The sequence below is a fragment of the Pimephales promelas genome, chromosome 16 (assembly GCF_988280905.1).
Source record: "Pimephales promelas chromosome 16, fPimPro1.hap1.1, whole genome shotgun sequence".
In the NCBI taxonomy this organism is placed as follows: domain Eukaryota; kingdom Metazoa; phylum Chordata; class Actinopteri; order Cypriniformes; family Leuciscidae; genus Pimephales; species Pimephales promelas.
The window spans coordinates 1,613,088-1,620,075 of record NC_142784.1 but is presented as its reverse complement, the minus strand read 5'-3'; positions in this window follow the sequence as shown (position 1 = coordinate 1,620,075).

Here is a 6,988-nt window from a genome sequence, read left to right as displayed (position 1 = left end):
GAGGGCTTAAGTAAAGAGTCTTTAAAAAAAGAGTTGTATGAGCCCTCAGAAGGAAAGAGGAAAAAAACATAAATAAATGAAACATTCGGACGTGCCGTCAAAAAAAAAAGAAGACAAAGGGTTTATGATAACGATGAAAGCTGTCCAAGAAATTATACGCATAGTAAAAAAAAGCATCAGTTAAAGTGGAAATCAATTCCACTACAATTCAGACAGAAGGAAATCTGTAAACCCTAATAAAGTTCACAGAACTCAAAATTATTTTGTAACAGATTACAAACATTTTAGTTATGTTTTTAAATGTTTTAAGTTTACATAAAATAAAAATTGCATTTACAGTTCCCTTAAATTATCTCAATGTTATCTTATAAATATTGATACTCCTCAACTTTTTTTAATAATAATTTTTTTTAAATAAAATCATTAATCATTTCCAATAATTTTCAACTCATAATGTGGGACATGCACTCAAAATTTATTCTAAACTGAAATACTGAGGTCGGCCCACTACACAATTATGATCACCTAATAATGTTAGAAAACATAAAAGTGACACCATAGTGACAATTTAACAACTTTTTTTATTCAACACAATGTGCTTTTTAAAAGGCACGAATCAAAGGAGCTCAGTCAAAACAAAGTGCTTGTCATAAATTAAAACAAAAGAAAAAGGAAATGACTCCATAGAAACAAAATGTGTTTTAAAGTACATTAAATGGTGATAGTTCCATATTCTGATAGTGGTCATTGTCATTGCTACAGAGGGTAGATTTAGTATTTTAGGTCTACATCTCACATTGTTCAGTAAACATTATTGTGACGACCCCTGCTGTTGGTCTTGAGCATTGCCGTTGGTACCCGAGCCCACTAATTGCATCAAATTGCCTAATTGCCTCAATACTGGAAACACCTGCAACCTTAGATGCTTAAAAGATCACCATCTGGAGAGGGCTTTTGGTTTTGGACTTTGCTTTGGTGTTTTGCTTGCGTTATATTTTGTTTCTTTTTGCATTTACATTTCAAACCTCAACATTGTAGTACACTTTCAACCGTGCTCTACACACTGATTTTGCTGATAACTACAGAAACACTTTTATTTTCTTTAACTGTTGTCATTTCATTATTTTGTTTTTGTCTTATCATTTGTAGTTAAATAAACATTATTTTTGAGCCTATAATTGGGTTTGCGTGTGTCCCTTGTTTTTGTTGCTTCCCTTGAGCCAAGGGTCGTAACATTATGATAAAAACTCACAAACGATTCATGATAAAATTCAACAAGATTCTAAGTATAATCCATCCTCAACAGCAATGACGACTACGTTTCGGCACTACTTTGAAGGCTCCAACTCACTTTTTTAATATCAAACATTCAAATAAAGAACTGAGGGATGTTTCACAAAACCAAGATAGCGGATTAAGCCGGGATTTTCCAGATATCCTGGCTGAATTAAGCCGGGACTCGGTTTCACGAAAGCAGTAGCTCATAAGTTACCATGGCGATTTATTCTGTGCAGCTAGCCTGCTCCAGACCAGGCTAACAGCCAGGCTTAGTCAATCCTGGAGCCTTATCTGTTCAGTCAGCGGTCATGCCGATCAGAAACCAATGTGTTTTGTCAGTTATTACGTTTTGTCATCTATGTGTTCAGCTCAATTTTTCATCAGCCTGCATTAAAATACCTCAGATACATATTGGCATTCAGTCAAGTAGTCTACTATTATTATTGTAACATTATGATGGTAGCCTACCATTATTAACTATAATAATAATTATCCATATGGGCATTGTTAATGTTCAATTGTGTTTTTGAAGACTGCTGTTGTTCTAAGTTTGACAGATAGGTCTTTAATAGGCTATATGTGATGAGGGAATTAGAGAAATGGCTGATAAAGAAGCAAAAGTTTTGTCAATCAAGTCAGGCAATATAAGTAGCTCTAAACACATGTTTCGTCCTTTACAATGGCATGCCCATTTTTGGATGACATCGTAGATAATGAAGCACTTATATTGAGATGGCCTTTCCGACCCATTGGCTTTTCCCGACAATTACCTGCAAGAGCGTTATACTGCTTTTCTGGGGATGGCATCCGCTACCTGTGCAGACTGTTGGGTCCCAAAATTTGATCAGACACTTGCCAGTCTGCAAAATGTTCTTATATTTGATCTTGACCTGTTGCCAGGTCCTCTTTGGTCCAGTCATGTGTGTTCTGTATAAATATTGATAGGATGTGTAACAAAAAAGAGTAACATAAATTAATCAGCTGTCAGATTTGCACATGTTACAACATTGACTTCTACTGTTCATTTTTAAGTTTACAGTTGTTCATTTGAGCAAATGACAAGTAACTCCTTGAATGTATAATAATTATGACGTTTTCAGTAGCGCATTCAGTCGATCCGCTATTGTTTGCCATGGCCTTTCTCGCTCCTTTATAATAGCGGCAGTGTTTCCTTTTTTGAGTATGATGTGCTTCAATTCCTCGTAAGTCTCCATTAAAAGATGTTGCTCATTTGGTGTGAAGTATCCCAGACAGCAAACTGACATTGGATCAACGTGGAAACAACGTCTCTCATAACATTGAAACAACGTTGATTTTGCTCATCGAATTAACGTTGAACCAACGTCAGACGCGGCATTCTTCAAAGCTAAATGAAAATCGAAAATTGGTTTGCTTTCATAACGTTGAAACAACGCGTTGATTTCAAGTTGATTTTTCGTTAGTTTTGAAAGAATGACGCGTCTGACGTTGGTTCAACGTTAATTCGATGAGCAAAACAATGTCAGATCAACGTTGTTTCGATGTCATATTTCCACGTTGATTCAATGTCAGTTTGCTATCTGGGATGGCGCACGCAACTTATCGATTGTAGCATCAATGAATCTGTGATGGACTGTGTGGTCTCTTGAAGAAAGCTGTTGACACCCACTTATCTGAATTACTTACACCTGGCTTGACATAGCCGCTCCTCCTGAGCCTGGTTTGGCCCTGCTTTTGTGAAACAGCCCTCAGGTTTCTACTGGGCAGTACTTCCACTGGCAACTGCAAGGTAGGCATTAGGCAACAGAACAGTAATCATGTATAGCGCATGAATTGAACAGTCGTTTCCCACAAGTTATTCAGTACAAAAACTTGGGCTGGGCAATACGTCAATGTTGTGATATTTATCTATAAACAATCAATAAATTAAATCTGAGGTAGAAGAGGCAAACAGAGTCACATCTAAAACCTGAGGTAGAAGAGGCAAATGTTTACATTTGTAAAGAGGGGGAAAAAAACAAAAAACTTCCTCAATACTCATCTCAACAAATAGTCCATTTTGGGTGATTCACTCATTGAACAAATCATTCTTCAGCGTCAATAGACGCCCTTTCAGTGGTTTATTTTCCTCAAGACACATCACATCTTTGGATAAATGTGAATGTTAGCTTAAGATTCTTTGGGAACTTTTGGTCTAGTGCATAGACCAAAGACCGGGAGAAATGAGTCAGCCAGATGTGTGGGACCAGTCACAAATATTTCATCCTCCATGACTATACAGATGCTCTCAGGGCAGAAGAGGGCCGCATCAGTAGTAACTGCATTCCCAATAATCAAAGAGAGCAGTCTAAGCAACGTGGCATTTTCATGGCTATTACCACCAATGCTTTTCTTTACAGCGAAGGTCTGTGGTATTTTATGAGGTTTGTCAAGCTTGTCTGTGTGCTGGTATGGAAACGATAGAATTATCTTGTTCAAATATTCAAGGGCGAAGTATTTGCGACTGATCATCTCTCAGATACACAGGGCGAGCTCTACGGGCACAATGAAGTTGAAATATCTTTAATGTCCCCAAGGGGCAATTTAGTTCACAACAGGTAGCCAACACATACACATTTACCCAAAAACAGATAAAAACATGAGATAATAAATAGATAAAAACAAATAAATAAATAAAACATAAATAAATAACATGTCCTATAGTTTGTTGAGAAACCCAACAGCTAATGGAACACATGATTTCAAATATCTATTGGATCTGGCACATTTTCGGTAGGTATACCTCCTTCCTGATGGTAGGAGGCAGAACTCTGAGTGTAGTGGGTGAGTGGTGTTAGCCAGAATGGCCATTGCCCTCTGTGTAGCTCTGACCTTATGTGTATGCTCAATGCTATTCAGATCAATACCAATTATTTTCCGACATATGCTTACAGTTTTTCCCAATCTGTTTTTGTTGATTACACTCAAATTGCCAAACCAGCAGATCATAGCAAAGGTTAAAATTGACTCAACAAAAGATGAATAAAAAGCTTTCAGAAGGGATCTATCAACGTTAAATCCTTTTAACTTTCTTAAAAAGAAAAGTCTCTGATTAGCTTTTTTGCATATATAGTCTGTATTGGTGTCAAAGTTCAGTTTATCATCTAAAATGGTACCCAGATACTTGTATTGTCTTACCACATCTAACGTCATTCCATTAATCAAAGTTGGAGCTGTGGTTGGGGGGTTACGGCGAAAGTCAATACACATATCTTTGGTTTTAGAGACATTGAGTTGGAGATATGAGTCCTTGCACCATGAGACAAAATCGTCCAAAACTGGTCCATGGCCCTCGTCATGATCCTGCAAAAGGCTAATTATCACAGAATCATCAGCATACTTGCTGATGCCCTCAAAAAGATTGTGGAGGGCATCAGGTGGAAAGCCAGTAACAGTATGAAAATACTCTAGATCCTGTTTCAGGATACAATCTGCCTGAACACCATTCTGGCTCTGACTATCCCCATGCATTACAGCAACTCGCCACTTGAAACTTCATGAGTCTAAAGTTTAGCTTGTGTCGCTGTGCAGAATCTGCTGTAAAAGACTTTGAAAAGCCTGCCAAATCATGGGCTTCAAGATTGTTAGACACCACACACATGACTGTTCCTTGAACTACCATACCAATAGACTCAATTAATACCCCATCTTGTTCAAGGGTACGGAAGTCTCTCAACAAAGGACCAAGTGCTTTTTTAGCCAAATGTCTGTATGTCAGCCACTTTACATAAAGCTGCAAGCTGAATCACATGAAGGGCTGATCAGTATTACTGGGAAGATCAGCAAGCGCCCAGTATCCTGAACAGATTTTGTGTATTTTGTGTGATGTGCCTAGTGGATTGGCTATTTCCAAATCATCAATGTACAAAATGAGTGTTATCTTTAACTCAACTAAAGACAAGACTGTGTTCTCTTTGAAGTACAAACCATCTTGGTGGCTTATATAATGACTCTGCTGTGTATAGTGATCAAGCTCGACCGTTTCCATTAGTTGGAAATATTCGCTTTACATGCTTTGAATCATCCATTTGGGCAGCTTTGAGCAGCTCTTGAGGTTCTTGCGTCGTCCAGTGAGTTGTCATGAGCGGGAAAACCTCTCTCTATGATTGCGTTGGTTTGGTTATTTTCACAGCTTGAACATGATGGCTTCACAAAAAGATTTTTAAATTCCAGTCACAGTTTTTATTATGTTTCTTACTGTGGTATTGTATTTTCAGGGTTGAAAATAATAATAATAATAAAGACATGACTGAAATGTGGGACACAACTAAAGCTCCCAATTTCGGGACTGTCCCGTCACCCTATCTGATGCCGTGTGCCCGTTGTAGGTTCTTTCGACGGTGGACAGGGGTCATCATAGCCTCTCTGATTGTGCCATTTGCAGTAGACTGTGATGTACTGTCTGTAGACTAGGGTTGCCAACCGTTCCGTATAATACGGAATCGTTCCGTATTTGTCACATAAAAGTCTTGTTCCGAATTGAACTGATACGGAACGCACTTTGTTCCGTATTTTTGAGAATCAGTTCAGTGCAAATCCATGACAGACACATCTTCGAATATATCTCAGACAGACTATGAATGAAGACTTCACCAGTTGAGCCACTCCACTCATGATCGACTAGTTTTACCGCAAATTAGTTAAAATATCCTCTAATCTAGAGCGATCTTGCCTGCAAGCTTGAGCTTCTAACGGCGCGGACGCAAAACTAGGACTGGAGTCAGAGCACATTGCTCTCTGCACTCTAAGCGTTCTGTTATCACTCCGATTTCATCCACTACGGGTTTTCCAGTCTCACTCACAGGAAAAACTGTTCCGCGTTCAATTGATTTTAAAAGATAATCTTATGTTTTACTGACTGCTCCCCTGCAATAATTTTTTTTTTACGTTTTAAGGTTAAATGCATCAGTCTCGCGCTCTTTGATAGATCAGAATTAAGAGCTTCAACCCATGAACTGCTCGTTAAACAAAGATAAAGCATTAATTTGTACTAGGACAATAAACAGGGCTCAAACATCTTTTTAGTTGTGAGAGTCTCAGTCTACATTACATTATCAATGGTGTTTTAGGATGCCAAACAATTATTATAATAATGTAATAATGATTTGTATAATTATTCCTATGACGTAAAATCCATATAGCCTATATAGGCTACTATATAAATGAAAATGAATATTTCAAAAGTATATTTTAATCAACATTACACTATAATATAGGAAAATTAAAATACTTTTGTCCTATTTCTACACTTACAAGAAATAAACCCTTGAGCTTTTATTTAGGAGAAAACAGATAGCCATGCTTATCGTGTGATTAATTCAACAACAACAACAAAATTATAAACTAAATAAATCCATGGTTCATTGTTGGCAAAATGATCATGATAGCCTTCATATATATAGAATACATGGTACAGTCATTGATTAGGCATACTTTGCTATTCTATAAATTAATATAGGCCTAATAAGTGACCCAATTACCCCCCCCCCCCCTTCCTTATTTCAATCAGAAATCAGAAAGTTGGCAACCCTACTGTAGACACATTCCTACCATTAACATTTTTGTGACTTGTGCCAAAGTAGACCTTCTGTTGGCTCGGATCAGACGTTATAGCCTTCATTGCCCTTGCAGCAACCCTGTCTCCAGTTTGTGGTTTGATTTTGAGGATCAACATATTTGCTTCACCTGTGAT